Source organism: Lutra lutra, chromosome 7, assembly GCF_902655055.1.
Source record: "Lutra lutra chromosome 7, mLutLut1.2, whole genome shotgun sequence".
NCBI lineage: Eukaryota > Metazoa > Chordata > Mammalia > Carnivora > Mustelidae > Lutra > Lutra lutra.
Window position 1 is genome coordinate 143,649,140 of NC_062284.1, and position 16,734 is coordinate 143,665,873.

The window sequence follows — 16,734 nt, forward strand, 5'->3', positions numbered from 1 at the left end:
TCAGCTTTTTTTCACAAGTCAATCCAGATTAATTGTGTAAGCCACTCGGGCTTGGCTTGATGAAGACATCCCGCAATGTCACTAAAACGGAGGTTAGGAAGGCCAGTTCTACCAAAGTGACGGATCCCCCTCTTGGGGACCGGTTTACCTGGTTTACCTGGGAAGCAGGCAGCCCTCCTCATGCTCACAGCCCTATCCCCATGGGCAGCGCCCAGTGGGAGGGCCTGGGGTTCAAAGCCTGCCCACCAGGTGTTCCGCCGTGAAGGATGGGACCGGGCGGGTAACAGGCAGGCACAGGTGCTCCCCGAGCCCCCTGCCCCATTCTGTGAGTTGCAGACAAAGCAAATCAAATAAGCGTTTCTTCAAACTCCCACGGAGCCAGGTGCACCGAGGAAGAGCAGAAGATGGGCCAGTGTCCACCCTGAAGCCACCGCCCCCAGCAGCATCACCCGCTGCACAAGGTACTGCCCTTCACTCTGACCAGCAAAGTTTTTTTAAAAGCAGTCAACGGGCTTATCAGCCACGGTTAAACTGTGTGACACCCAACCCCCACAGGACGTTACTTTTCACAGTCAGTGAGAAAGAGCCAGACTTTCGGGCAGATCGGTATTTCAGGGTCCAGCCTCTGTGTTCTCAGAGCATCCGAGTCCTCCAAGGTCAAGCCCGGGACGGCTGCCGGGTCTGACTGCTTTGGGCTCACGGGTCGGGGTGTCCTGCAGGTGTCCGAGGGACAACCTCTGAGGGTCATCCTAGGGCTTCGTCAAAACCCTGTTTGTGGACGCCAGAATGTTAGTGCTCACCAACTCCACTGACCAGCAATGACCTTGAGCTGGCTGGAGTCAGCCAAATTCCAATCCACTTGGTGTCAGCGTCCGTCTCCCAAGTGCTGTGTGTGCCTGTGTGTGCCGGTCTGCAGCGGGGGACTCAGTACTTGGTTGAGGCCCTGAAGACTCCGGGAAGTCCTACTTTAGACACAGGAAGCGATTTCATTTCCCTGGCTCTTGGACACAGATCTCTAATGAACTCGCTGAATGAAAAGCTACACAAATATATTTTTCTGTTTTTTTTTATTACCTATTGCATTGGCTAATTATTTCTCCATGCAATGAATGGGTGTTTGTTTCGTGACTTCTCAGAGGCACAGAAGGGGAAATGCTCCACAACTATGACATGACGTCATTTCTAAATGGGTAAGCAATTGAAAGTTCCAATAAATTGTGGCTTGCTAGGTATTTATGGTCACTCCTAACAATGCAGGGCTGTGTGATATCAAGAGGCCTGCGCCCGTGACGGCATCCCCAGCGCCCCGGGGCGGAGAGCCATGAATCCATTCTCGGGGAGCAGTGGGAAAGCACAGAAACCAAGCCCCCCCACACACAGTATCACACAGCAGATGACTTGTTTGACATAATGTCACCCAGCAGCCTTTAAGGATTTGATTCCGTGGCACTTCCTGAAGAATAAATTGTGGACTCTCCTTTGATTGTTGCCCAAGGACGTGGCTAAGTACAAGTTAGAGCCAAGCGTAACCTTTTTAAGGAAGGCTGACTTGAGACACAGAAGCCAGGACTCTTCTCCAAGTGGAAATGGAGATTTATTATTTAAGAAACCGCCTTAATGTTGCTATTGAGGCTTTATAAAGTCTCACAGGGTGGTGAGGAAACTACGGCCACAGATTCTGTACCAATTATTCTGTTTATCCTGGGTAAATTAACCATCCATGAGTCACTTCTGTCTACATGGCCTGCCCAGTGTCGAGAGAAGCATCGCAAATAATCAGGACCAAGAAGCAGCTCTGGGTGTGCTCACGATGCCAGTGGGGCCCGGGGATTTCAGTGAGAACCTCGGGGGAAATCCACCTCTTCTCACAACCGGATTCTTTCCGTTATTTCTCAGATGAAGACTGTGATTTTGTCCAAATGTCATAGAATCTGACCAGCAACATCAGCTTGAGGCAGAAGGAACTGAGTAGCTGGTCTTCTCAGCAGATAGTGAGAATAACAGAACAGTGGTGTTTGGTAGAAAGTATTGTTTTCAAGGTTTCGAGGTGGCAGGGGGTGGGGGGGGTGGGGCGGGGAGACAGCAATAGATCCTTGGACCTGCAAATGTCCTTTCAGAATCAGATTCTCGGCTTTTCAATGACAGTACCTTCTAGTGGTTATCCACATTTCATTACAGAAAAGGAAAGGAAATGTTTGATTCAAATAGCGGTCCCAGAACCAAACTCCAACCTTTGGTTGCTTTGGGTCATAACCATATTTGAACCGTATTTGAAGAGATGCTGGAGAGCTCCTTGACACCCTTACAAAGTGCTGTCTGTCCCTTTCTTCTGTCAGCCTACAGTAGAAGGAAGATCCCACTGGGGACAACCTATCTTTTCCAGAAACTTCCGGACATATGCACACACAACTGGACAAATAAATCGAGACTTCTGGCACCCCTCTGCTCCTGGGCCTGCTACAGGGACCCAGGGACAAAAAGGGTGTCAGCCTGTACAGAACTTTCTCTAATTTAGTGATACGCCTATTATGGCTGGGTGCTTTTCTGGGGGGGTGGTGTTACATTTAAGACATTAAAAAATATCTTTGAAAAAATCATATCCAAAAGCCATAGAATTTCATTTGCCATCCCTAGAGATTTACGTTTCTTAAGAATGTGGCGTTGATTCATTTTCTTCTGTTGGTCCTGGGTTGAATAATGTTCCCCCTCACACACACACACACACACACACACACACACTCCAAACTCACGCCCATCCAACAGGAACCTCAGAACAGGACCTGATTGGAAGTAGGGTTTCTGCAGATGTGATTATTTAAAATGAGGTCCTATTGGACTTAACTGGGTCCTTGTAAGTGGAGAAGTGAGTAAAAAGAGCTCAGGTCTCCTCCTGAGTAGCTCTTAGACCCCTCACACTACTACCACACTTATAGAGCTCCTGACACGGGGTGTGCAGGGTTTTTCCCACACCAGGCAACTCTCTGAGGCACCAGCAAGGTGTGCCACAATTCAGTTGTGCCACTAACTGGAGAGAGTGCAGACACCACAGGCGAAGGGCTCAGTCCCACAAAAGTGTCCCCTCACTCCGGATGCCAGCCGAAAGGAATGGTTCTCCAGGTTACCGGTCCCTTCAGGCCAACTTAACTACAAATCAGAGGCTCCTTGGACCCTCTCCTTGGGTTTGACTCTGCTATACCAGTTCTCAGAACTCGGGGAAACTGTTACGCTTACCAACTGATGACACAATGAAGCCTGGGATAAAGGACACAAGGAACATCCAGAGGCAGGGGCAAGCAAGGCAAGATCTGAGAGGGTCCTGAGGGCGGGCACCTCTGTTCCCATGGAGCTGGGGTGTGTCATCTTCCCGCTGCGTGTGTGTGTTTGTGCCCACACGAGGCGGCCTCCATGAAGATCTCAACAATATGGGTTTTGGAGAGCTTCCAGGCTGGGGAACCAGCCCCCATGCAAGAGCCCCCCAAGCTTTGCCTCGTTAGAACAAAACACACTTCTATCACTCAGGATAGGGTTCTAGGAGCCCTAGGTCAGGGGAGGGTCAAAGACCAAGTTCAGGAACAGAAGATGCTCTTAGGGCTCTTATCACTTAGGAAATTCCAATGGTTTTGGAAGGTCTGTGCCAGGAACCAGGGCCAGAGACCAATTGACATATTTTCTCTTCTTTCTCAAGGAGACAGACACAGAAACACAGATCCACAGAGGGAAAAGGGCCATGTGACCATGGAGGGAAGGAGACAGAGGTTGGAGGGACGTGTCTACAAACTAAGGGACGACAAGGATCGCTGCCACCACCAGAAGCTGGTAAGAGGCAGGGGAGGGTTCTTCCCAGGAGCCCAGGAGGGAATGTGGCCTGCCAACACTTCAACTTCAGACTTCTGGCCTCCGGAACCAAAAGGGAATAAGTTCCTCCTGTTTCAAGCCACCCGATTTGTGGTCATTTGTCACGGCAGGCCTGGGAAATTAATGCACTGTTGAAACATGTTTTTGAGTGACGTGATTTGGACAAAGAATGAAATTGGGTGGTATGACCAAAACCACGTGCATCTTCCGTGGTGGGGGGCAGCATCCTCACTTGCTTATGAGAATCCCCAGCAATCCACGGCAAATCCCCCCGCCCAAGTAGTCCCCCTGCCCAATTAAATCAGAAACTCTGCACATGGGACCAAAGCACCAGCCTCTGTAATGGGCTTCAGGGTCTGTCAACTCTTGGGTTGATTTCTGGCTTTGCTACCTCCTAACCGTGCCCTTGGACAAGTCATGTAATTTACCTGATATTTACTTGTTCAAATTCAAAATGGGACCATGAATATTAATCTTGGCCTTTAAAGATTGTGTTTAGGGGCGCCTGGGTGGCTCAGTGGGTTAAAGCCTCTGCCTTCGGCTCAGGTCGTGATCCCAGGGTCCTGGGATCGAGCCCCACATCGGGCTCTCTCCTTGGCGGGGAGCCTGCTTCCCTTCCTCTCTCTCTGCCTGCCTCTCTGCCTACTTGTGATCTCTGTCTGTCAAATAAATAAATAAAATCTTTTAAAAATAAAAAAAAAATAAAGATTGTGTTTATGTATTTCTGAGAGAGAAAAGGGAGGGGGAAGAACGGAGGGACGGGGACAAGCAGAGTCCATGCTGGGCAGAGAACCTGGCGCAGGACTCGAGCTCATGACCCCGAGATCATGACCCCGACCGAGAGCACAATCTGAACTGAAATCAAGAGTCGGATGATTAACCAACGGGGCTCCCCAGGCACCCCAGATTAACCTTTTTAGGTGTGTAAAACATCTTAAAAGACCAGGCTAAATATCTGAAAAATGTCGCTTCCTTCTCATTCTCCTGACCTATGGAAAGGCGATTTAGCAGGAAGGGGGAAGCCCAGGCTCTGGAACAAGACGGCGGGCAAATCCCGACTCCACCACTTCCTAGCTGTAAAACTCTGGGCACTGCTCTGTGCTCAGTTTCCTTATCTATAAAATGGGGCCTCGGAGAGTCATTATGAAGTTTAAGTGGGATCATAAAATGATTTGATCCCACTAAAGCACTTAAAATGGAATCTGGCACTGTAAGCATTCAGTAAATGTTAGCTCGTATTATAGACATAATCGGATAACACTCTGCATGCCGCCCGCTTGATAATACGGAATTCCACGTGGCGAAGTTTCGCATCACTGCCCTTCCCAATCAGAAGCAAAGCGAGGCCCGTGAGACAGCCGGATTAGTCGGGGACTCTGGAGCCTTGAGCTCTGAGCTCAGCCAAGCTATCACAGAGCTTTACTCACTTTCCCTGTCACCCACCCGTTCCAGGGCCTAATTTGTAAAAGGAAGGGTTTAATAAACTGATCACTGTGAACCTTCTAGCATTAAAAAGAAAAAAAATGTGATCGCCAGAATATTATGAAGTGAGAGATGGAATTTTGGGTCTGTTTGGCACACAATCCCAAAGCTTTTATGGCTTTTTGAGGTTGGGAGTCGCAAAGATCTGGTATTAATAAGGGAAGAATCACATTCTGTTTTATTATAGTTTAAAGGACAGCACTGGGACATTTTTTCAAGGCTTTTCAGGCCACAGGCACTCGAGACCACCATGTGATTGCTGACCAGTGCTGAGGAGAAGACATCACTGGAAGGAAATTGCAGACTGAAGAACCAGCCCTATGTGGGAACGTCCATCCATACCGTCTCTCTAATGGGCAACTAGGTGACATGTGTAATCTAAAAAAGACACAGTAGTTACAGTTCGAAAAATCTGTCCTGAGGAAATACAACCAAAGTTTGCTTTTCTCGCGCTTTTGGGATCAGCAACTGGAGAGTCCGGTCAGTTCATTCAAAAGTCAGTTAAACGGGGAAATCATAAATAATGGCAAAAACACACTATAAAGGTTTTGTTATAAGTTGTACACTGTGCATTCATTCATCAGTCTTACAAGGAAGGGCAAGGCCTTTCTCAGAGTTTTGATCCCTGATAAGAACCCTGTGATATCTTTCTAGCACAAACCACACCCTCACAATTCACAGTCTTCGTGGTGAGGTGGGCACAAACAGAAAGATGGTTGGGTATCAGTATGAAAATAGGTTCTTTCTATAGTTTACATTTTTTTCCCTCAAATTGACGACGGGCCCTTGCCCATAATCTTATTTGGTAGCAGATTCATGACTTTGCTTCACAGGGTCCTCCCCAAAGCATTCACTTTTTTTTTAAATAGTTTTTGTAGAAGCAGCCACGCTCTTCCTTTTCCTGCTTCTATTTCATAGGTTAGTATTCCAATCAACTAAATCACAGCAACGACTCGCATCAAGGGGTTTGGGAACAAACATTATGAGCTCTTGGGAAGCACACATCCCAAACAGCGGGAGCAGGGAAAAGGTGAATGTTTCCTGTGTGGTCAGCCCTGCAGAATGTGTGGAAAACTCTAATCAATCCAGCCAATCAATTAAGAGGAGAGAAGTGGTGAAAAGCTTTCTTCTATAATCAGATATGTCATCAAACATTTACGTGCAAAGATGTTTTTTGGAATAGTAACTGATAGAGGCAAAATATATGGAAACATAAAATATACCCATATGATGAATATTTGCACATATATATACATATATATGCCATATATAAATATACATAGTTATATACCATATATATGACTGTATGTGGATATTAAAAGCCATATTTTGAAAATGATTTTATGATCTGTAAGATTCCTATAACATTATAATGTCTATTCATTCAATATTCACTCAGCAGTAGAACATTTTGTAAGTCTTTGAACAAAATTTGTACTTAGTATCTTTCTTATAAAATTAAAAATGGACCAGGGATTAGACAAATTGAACTGATGTCATCTTGAACTCCTCATTTATTGTGACCTTGACTTACTTGGAGCTTAGGCTCTGTGCTTCAGAAAAACACATACATATGTCATGTAGGTTGTCTAAAAGTAAAATGCATTTGCCTTCAGTAAATGTGGGAGGGAGGACTTTTTCTTCCGAGTACGACCAAGTAAACTTTTCCTAGACCCCACTTTCCCACAGATAACAGCTACCAACTCTGAATAAATATATAAAACAAGACTTTTGTTTACTGGAGGATGAACAGAAGGTAGGCAGACTCTAGAGGAAGTCAACATTCAGAAGGAAAAAAAAAATGGCACAAGATGGCATCCCCATTTTTACAGTTTTCAGCCTGAAGGCAACTCAAACTTGTCACCACAGAAGTGACTAAATCCCGGGAAGAAAACCAACCAATTTTCTGGCCTGAAGAACAAAAGGGCAGACTTCTGCTCTGTCGCCTTGAAGGCAAACCAGGGTCACTGGAGAATGAGGAGTAATTCTGAGAGGGGGGAACCAGAGACGAGGCATTCCAAATTCTCTAGGTGACACCTGAACCATGTATGTGACAGGCAGATTCAAAGCAGCTAAGCAAAGGATGAAGGGCTCAACTAAGCTATTAGCTATTCCAAGAGAAAGAGTTGGCAGTTTCAATCCAATCAAGTTAATAGTTTGCCTTTTCAAAAAAAAAAGAAAAAAAAAATGAACCTTCTTCAGAGAAATATAACAGAATCCAGATGGCATTCACAATGTCCATGATTATTCCAAAATTATGCAACACAGAAGAAAAAAAAATGTGACCTATCCTCAAGAGAAAAAACAATAATACACAGAGACCAATTCTAAAATGATCTAAATGTCAAAATTGTAAGACAAGGATTTAAAAACAAGGACATAAATGAAAATATGTTCTCTGTGCACAAAAAGAGAGGAAATGCCAGCAGACAAATAGAAACTATAAAAAATAATAAATGGGGGGTGGTGCCTGGGTGGTTCAGTGGGTTAAAGCCTCTGCCTTTGGCTCAGGTCATGATCCCAGGGTCCTGGGATCGAGCCCCACATCGGGCTCTCTGCTCAGCAGGGAACCTGCTTCCCCTCTCTCTCTCTACCTGCCTCTCTGCCTACTTGTGATCCCTGTCAAATAAATAAATAAAATCTTTAAAAATAATAATAATAATAATAAATGGAAATTCTAAAGCATCAAAATACAACATATGAAATAAAATGTTCATTGTATATGTTTAACACTGCAATGGACATGAGAGAGGAACGTCAGTGAGCTTGGAGACATGCCAACAGAAATCACCCAATTAGAGAAATATAAAGAAAAACATTAGAAAAAGTTAATTGAGTCCCAGGAATCTGTGGGACCATACTAACAAGTCTATCCTAATTGCTGGAATGAAGATGACAGAAGAGTGGTATAAAAAATGTTTGAAAAAAATGGTCAAAAACGTCCCACACTTGATAAAAGATACACATTTACAGACAAGGAAGTCAGAGACCCTCAGGCAGAAACACTACAAAGAAAACCACACTCAGGCACCCATAGGCAAAAATTCCAAATCAAAGATAGAAAAAATTGTGAAAGCTATCAGAGAAAAGTTAAATATCACCTCCAGAAGAACAACAATTCAAATGACCTCCAGTTAACCACTACAGGCCAGAATACAATATAATGACACCTTTAAAATCCTAAATAAAAAAATAAATTAAAAAATCCTCCCTCAGAATTCTATACCCAGTGACTATGTCCTTTAAGAATTGAGACAAAATGAAAACGATTTCAGATAAAAGATTGTTGAGAACTTGCTGACAACAGACCTGCACTAAGAAATATTAAAATGAAGTTCTTCATTCTGAAGGGAAATGGTGCTACACGGAAATTCAGATCTTCTGGGCAAAATGGTAACTATGTGAAATATCTAGATAACTATAAAAAACTATTTTCTCAATGTGTTTAAAAATACAACTATTTCATTGAAAAATTATAGCATCGTCTGGATGGATTTATAATGCGGATGTACCACGCATAACAGCTATAACATAAAAGGAAGGGAGGGATAAATGAACTCATGCAACTGGGAAGTTTTTACCTTCTACAGGAGCTACAATACTAACACTAAGGAAACCATGACAAGTGAAGGACGCATAGTGTAATGCTTAGAGAAACCACTAAAAAAATGCAAAGATGAACAAAAAATATGTGGAATGAATAGAAAACAAATAATAAAAATAGTAAATCTTAATTCAACTATGCAATAAAATACATTAAGTGTTCACTGACTAGGGGGTCTGGGTGGCTCAGTCAGTTGGACAACTGACTCCTGATTTCAGCTCAGGTCATGATCTCATGGGTAATGGGATTGAGCCCCACATCAGACTCTGCACTCAACAGGGAGTCTACCTAGGATTCTCCCTCTCTCTCTGCCCCTCCCCCCAACAAATAAATAAATCTTTTTAAAAAATTTTAAATGGTCACTGACTAAATATCTTATTTTAAAAAGTCTATTCTACAGATGCTGGCAAGGATGCAGAAAAGGGGAACCCTCCAACACTGTTGGTGGGAATGCAAGCTGGTATAGCCACTCTGGAAAAGAGCATGGAGGTTCCTCAAAAAGTTGAAAATAGAGCTACCCTATGACCCGGCAATTGCACTACTGAGTATTTATTTACCCTAAAGATACAAATGTAGTGCTCTTAAGGGGCACATGCTCCCCAATGTTTATAGCAGCAATGTCCACAATAGCCAAACTATGGAAAGAACCTAGATGTCCATCAACAGATGAATGGATAAAGAAGATGAGGTGTATATATCTACAATGGAATACTATGCAGCCATCAAAAACCCAAAATCTTTCCATTTGCAGTAACATGGATATAACTAGAAGGTATTATGCTGAGTGAAATAAGTCAATCAGAGAAAGACAATTACCATATGATCTCCCTAATATGAGGAATTTGAGAGGTTTGGGGGATAGGAAAAAAAATAAATGAAACAAGATGGGATTGGGAGAGAGAGAAACCATAAGAGACTCTTAATCTCACAAAACAAACTGAGGTTTGCCAGGGTGGGTGGGGAGAGGGTGGTTGGGTTATGGACATTGGGGAAGGTATGTGCTACGGTGAGTGCTATGAAGTGTGTAAACCTGGAGATTCACAGACCTGTACCCCTGGGGCTAATAAAACATTATATGTTATTAAAAAGATTAAAAATTATTTTAAAAAATACAAAAAAGTCTATTCTATCTGATATTATTATAATCCTGCCAGCCTTCTGATGCTTACCATTTTCATGATACGTATTTGTACACTCATTTATTTTCAATAGATCTGTATCTTTATATCTTAAAATGTCCCCTCTTATGAAAGACATATAGTTGAGTACCATTTTCTTTGTTCTTGTTTTAGTTTTAAATTCATTCTTATGAATCAGATAAAACAGACTTCAAGAGTGGCACATTAACAGAGACAGAGGAGGAATATCTCACAATGATAAAACTTTGACTCACCATAACAGCACAAGAATCCATAAAGTGTTTGCGTCTAACAGCAGATCCTCGAGTGCAAATATTGACAGAATTAAAAAGAAATATACAATCCCAACATCACAGTTGGAGATTTTAACACCCCTCACTCAACTATTAACAAAACAATGAAACAAACCAGCCAACGGAAATGGTGAAGATTCAGACAATCTAACAATACTTCCACCTATGGTGATCTACCTGATATTTATAAAAGGCCACACCCAAAACCTAGGGAATATACTTTCTTTTCAAATGCACAGGATACATTCATCAAAACATAAAACAAGTCACACGAAAATTGCACAGACTATGATCTCTGACCACGATAGAATTAGAAATAAAAAACAATAAAATATCTAGAAAATCCTAAATATTTGAAAGTTAAATAATAACATTGCTAAGTAATGTCATGAGCCAAACAATAAAGCACAAAAGAAATTAGAAAATGATGATGGAAATACACATCAGAATTTGTGGAAGTGATCTGGAACAGTGCTTAGAAATCAAGCTTTAAATACTTACATTTGAAAAGAAGAGAGATCTAAAACGAATGATCCAAAGTTCCAACTTAAGACACTAGGAAAAGAAGCAAAGAAAACCAAAAGTAAGTACACAGAGGAAAACAGTAAACATGAGAGCAGAAATCAATGTAATATAAAACAAAAAGCAAAAAAAAAAAAAAAAATCATGTAACCGAAAGCTGTTCTTGGAAAAATAAATATGACTGATACGTAGATATTCTAATCAAGAAAATAAAGAGAGGATGAACAAATTAACAATATAAAGAATGACACAGGGACATTACTACACATCCTACAGATATTAGAGACTATTCCACCACTAACAAATATGATAATGTAGATGAAATGGACAAATGCTTTATAACAGAGTATCTCAACTGTCATTTAATTACAAAAGAAATTAGTTTCTTTATCAAACACATACCCACAAGGAAAACTGCAGACCCAGATAGCTTCTTCACTAGTCACAACATTTGAAGAAAAAATAGCACCAACCACATACACACTTTTTCTAAAAATAGGGAAGGAGGGGCGCCTGGGTAGCTCAGTAGCTTATGTGTCTGCCTTCCACTCAGGCCATGATCCCAGAGTTCTGCTGCTCCCCCTACTTCTGTCCCTCCCCCTGCTTGTATGCTTTCTCTCTCTCTCTCTCCCTCTCTTTCTCTCTCAAATAAATAACTAGATAAAATCTTTAAAAATTTTTTAAAAATTAAAATAGAGGAGGAGGAAACACTCCCCAGCTTATTTTATGAAGCTACCGAAACCTTAAAATCAAAGCCTGACAGAGACATTACAAAACAAAAATATGGACAATATCCCTCATCAACACAGATGCAAGAATCCTTCACAAAATATCAGTAAACAGAATACAGGAAAATATAAAAATACGTCGTGACCAAGTAGCAGTCATCCTGGAAATTAAAGGTTTTATTAACATTGAAAAATCAGTCAATGTAATTCATAACATTAATAGACTAAAGGAGATAAACTATATGAGTATTTCAACAAATGTGTAAGAGGCATTTGACAAAACTCAAAACAAGTTCATGATAAAAACTAGAAATAATATCATATACAGCCAATATCATATTTAATGATGAAAGAGTAAAATTTGTTCCACTAAGGCTGGGAACAAGGCAAGAATGCTATTCTCCCCATTCTGACTCAGCATCGCACTGAAGGTTCTAGCCAGTACAATAAGCCAATAAAAATAAATAAAAAATGAAATAAATAAATATCATCCAGATTGGAAAGGAAGAAGTAAAACTGTCTCTATTTTCAGATGACATGATTGTTTACACAGAAAATCCAAAGGAATCGACAAAACTGCTACTAGAACTCAGAGTGAATTTAGCAATGTTGAAGGATAAAAGGTAAATATACAAAAGTTAATTGCAGCTAACAATTGGAAAAAGTCTTAAAAATAATTCCATGTATAATACCATCAAAAAAAACATAAAATACTTCAGGATTAATTTATTTTTTTTATTTAAATCCAAGATAATTAACATAGAGTGTATTATTAGTTTCAGGATAGAATTTAGTGATTCATCAGTTGCGTATAACACTCAGTGTTCATTAGATCAAGTGCCTTCCTTAATGCTGTTCACCCAAGTACCCCATCCTCCCACCCACTTCCCCTCCAGCAACCCTTAGTTTGTTCCTTGCAGTTAAAAGTCCCTTATGGTTTGCTTCTCTCTCTGTTTTCATCTTATTTTATTTTTCTTTCCCTTCCCCTATTCATCTGTTTTGCTTCTTAAATTCCACATAAGGGAAACCATATGGTATTTGTCTTTCTCTGATTGACTTATTTCACTTAGCATAATATCCTCTAGTTCCATCCACTTCATTGCAAATGGCAAGATTTCATTCTTTTTTGATGGCTGTGTAATACTCCGTTACCTATATCTATCTATCAATCTACCACATCTTCTCTATCCATCCGTTAAAGGTGGACATCTGGGCTCTTTCAGGGTAAATGTAACGAGCTATGTGCAAGACTGGTACACCGAAAACTACAAAACATTTTGAGAGAAATTAAAGAAGGTATACATAAATGAGAAAATATAGCATGATAATAGACCAAAAGACTAACCATTGCTGAAATGCTAGTTCTGCCCAAATTGATCCCTAGATTCAATGTGATCCCGATTATAATGCTAATGCCTTTTTTCTATAGCAATGGGCAAACTTATTCTAAAGTGTATATGGATATTAAAAAGGCCAATAAGTGCACTGCACATTTCCGTGGCTGCTAGCCATATGCACCTACTTAAATTTATATCTAGACTAATTAAAATTAAATACAATTAAAAATTCTGTTCTAACCACATTTCAAGGGCTAAATACTCATATATGGCTAGTGGTTATCTCCTTAAACAGTGCAGGTATAAAATATTTTTATCACTGCAGAAAGTCCTATTGGTCATCAGTGGTCCTGAATATACAAAACAACCTTGAAAAAAAAATAACAAAACTAGAGGGCTTAAACTACCTACCTGATTTCAAAACTTACTAAAAAGCTATAGTAATCCAGAAACTGTGGTATTTGCATAGAAAAACAGAAGAATATCTTCATGGCTTAAGGATAGATAAAGATTCAGCAAGTCACATAAAGCAATAACCATAAAAGTAAAATCAGAGTTAATGAAATCAAATGTTTCTGTTTATCAAAAGACATCAAAAAATGTTCGTCATCATTAGCCATGGGAGAGTCAAATCAAAACCACATTGAGATACCACCTTACACCAGTTAGAATGGCCAAAATTAACAAGACAGGAAACAACATGTGTTGGAGAGGATGTGGGGAAAGGGGAACCCTCTTACACTGTTGGTGGGAATGCAAGTTGGTGCAGCCTCTTTGGAGAACAGTGTGGAGATTCCTTAAGAATTAAAAATAGAGCTTCCTTATGACCCTGCCATTGCACTACTGGGTATTTACCCCAAGGATAAAGATGTAGTGAAAAGAAGGGCCATCTGTACTCCAATGTTCATACCAGCAATGGCCACGGTCTCCAAACTGTGGAAAGAACCAAGATGCCCTTCAACGGACGAATGGATAAGGAAGATGTGGTCCATATACACTATGGAGTATTATGCCTCCATCAGAAAGGATGAATACCCAACATTTGTAGCAACATGGACGGGACTGGAAGAGATTATGCTGAGTGAAATAAGTCAAGCAGAGAGAGTCAGTTATCATATGGTTTCACTTATTTGTGGAGCATAAGGAATAACACGGAGGACATGGGGAGATGGAGAAAAGGGAGCTGGGGGAAATCGGAGGGGGAGATGAACCATGAGAGACTGTGGACTCTGAAAAACAAACTGAGGGTTCTGGAGGGGAGAGGGGTGGGAGGTTGGGTGAGCCAGGTGGTGGGTATTAAGGAAGGCACGTATTGCGTGGAGCACTGGGTGTGGTGCATAAACAATGAATGCTAGAACACTGAAAAGAAATAAAATAAAATAAAATAAAATGGAAAAAAAGACATCATAAGGAAAATTATTAGGCAAGAAAATATTTGTAAAACAAACATCTGAAATAGGACTGGTATACAGGTTATATAAAGAACCCCTCCTATTCAACAATTATACTAAAAGCAAAAACAACACCTCTTCTCAAAAAGGGAACAGGAGGCAAAGGTTTTAAAAAGAGATTTTCCAAAAAAAGATACGCAAATGTCCAATAAGCACAAGAAAAAGTACTCAATATCATTAAAAATCAGGAAAATCTAAGTTAAAATCACAATGACATACTACTATATAGCTATTAAAATAGCTGAAATTTTAAAAGATGAAAACACCAAATGTTGGTGAGAAGGCAATGCAACTAGAACTCTCATATATTATTGGGGAGAATCTATAATAATACAGCCACTTTGGAAACAAACCTGTAAGTTTTCTATAAATTAATCATACACCTATCCTATGACTTACCAATTCCAGAAGTGAATGTTTACCTAAGGAAATAAAAATATATATATTTGGGCGCCTGGGTGGCTCAGTGGGTTAAAACTCTGCCTTCGACTCAGGTCAAGATCTCAGGGTCCTGGGATCGAGCCCCACATCGGGTTCCCTGCTCAGCAGGGAGCCTGCTTCCCCTTCTCTCTCTCTGCCTGTCTCTCTGCCTACTTGTGCTCTCTATCAAATAAATAAATAAAATCTTTAAAAATATATATATTTTTTACAAATACATATATTCACAATTTTACAAATTTACAATTTATTTACAATTTACAAATATATGTATTTACAAATACATATATTTGTAAAATATATATTTTTAGGAAAAAATATATATATATTCGTTCACAAAAAGACTTACACAAAAAAATGTTTACAGCAGGTTGATTCATAATGGCCTAAAACTGGAAACTATCCCTACAAGCATCAACCAAAAAATGGACAAACTGTGGTATGTTCGTGTCACAGAATAACATTCCACAATAACAACAAAAAAAAAAACTACTGATAGACACAAAAACATGGGTAAACTGCAAAAATTATGCTAAGCGCAAGAAGCCAAACAACAGAAGAATACATACAGTATGATTCTATTTATATGAAATTGTAGAACAGGAGAAATTAATCCATAGTGTAAAAAAATGTCAGAAGAGTTTCTGCCTCTTGGGGTTTGAGGGTGGAGACTGAGTGGGAAGTAGCAGCAGGAAACTTTCTAGGGTGATGCTAATGTTCTCTCTCTGGGCAGAAGCTTGGATTGCAGAGTATGAATTTGTCAAAACTCAGTGTATTTGTTTTCTAGCATTGCATAACAAGTTACCACAAACTCTGAGGCTTGAAACCACACACATTTATTATCTCATAGTTTTCGTTAGTTGGAAGTTCACACACAACTGAACTGGATATTCTTCTCGGGGGTCTCTCGGAGCTGTAATCGAGGGGACAGCTGGGGTGTGTTCTCATGTGAAGGTTGTCCGGGGAAGAATCTGCTTCCACGCTCATTCAGGTTGTTGTCAGAATTTGAGTCCCGGTAGCTCTTAGGCTGATGTTATCTTCAGCTCTCTGCTGATCACCTGGAGACTGCCTTACATCCTACAGCCCCTCCACAATTCCCAGGTGCCCTGGGTCCCCTGTTGTGTGGGATTCTGCAACATGGCCCCTCATTCCAGCAAGCTCACATGAAGAGACTGTGGTCCTGTCTGCTTGAAAGAGAGAGATGTTGGGCGGGGGGGGGGGGGGGGGGGGGGGGGGGGGGGCGGTGGTCCATGTACTCACACCTTCCAGAAGTCTTCTGGCTTGACTGAGAGGATCTGTGAGGCATGCCCTCTGAAAGTCTCTTGGACTGAATAATCTGACCTTGTGATTTGGGGGGGGGGGGGGGTTTAGCAAGAGGTTGTACTGTCAGACCCTCCAAGTTTTCTGTAGACCATGCTGTCCAGAATTGAGCACCTGTTGTCATCTGGAGAGGTGCAGAATATTCAAAATCTCCCACTGCTGCTTCCTTTCCTTTGACAGTTCCCCCATCAATCCTCTTTCCACCCACATTTTCTTGTAAGCAGCCAGAAGAAACCAGGGGATGCCTTCAACACTTGGCTTGGCATTTCAGGAGCTACATAACCAAATTCACGACCTACAAGTCCTACTTTCCACGTCACCACCGGAAGCAAGGTCACTTAACTTCCGGCCACTACCTGAAAAAGACTCCCTTCCTCCAACTTCCAAATACACATTTCTCACTTCCTTATGAGCCTCACCAGCAGCCCCCTTAAAAGTCCAGGTTTCTATTAGTAACAGCTTTTTCAGGAAGATGTAGGCTTTCTCTATCATGCTTCTCTAGCCACTGGTGAGCTCCAAAACCGCTCCCCATTTTTAGGTATTCATTACAACAGCACCCCACTTC

General features: G+C 41.2%; 1 long non-coding RNA gene across 1 annotated transcript in view; it reads right to left on the reverse strand.

Annotated features, from left to right (window-relative positions):
* Positions 1-5,518: 5,518 nt before the first annotated feature.
* LOC125103635 (uncharacterized) overlaps positions 5,519-16,734 on the reverse strand; it is a 51,034-nt gene continuing 39,818 nt past the window's right edge. The window contains exons 3-4 of the long non-coding RNA XR_007128451.1: positions 10,875-10,928; positions 5,519-5,715 (exon numbers count right to left, since the gene is read on the reverse strand). This is a non-coding gene — a long non-coding RNA (uncharacterized LOC125103635). The remainder of the gene's footprint in view (positions 5,716-10,874; positions 10,929-16,734) is intronic.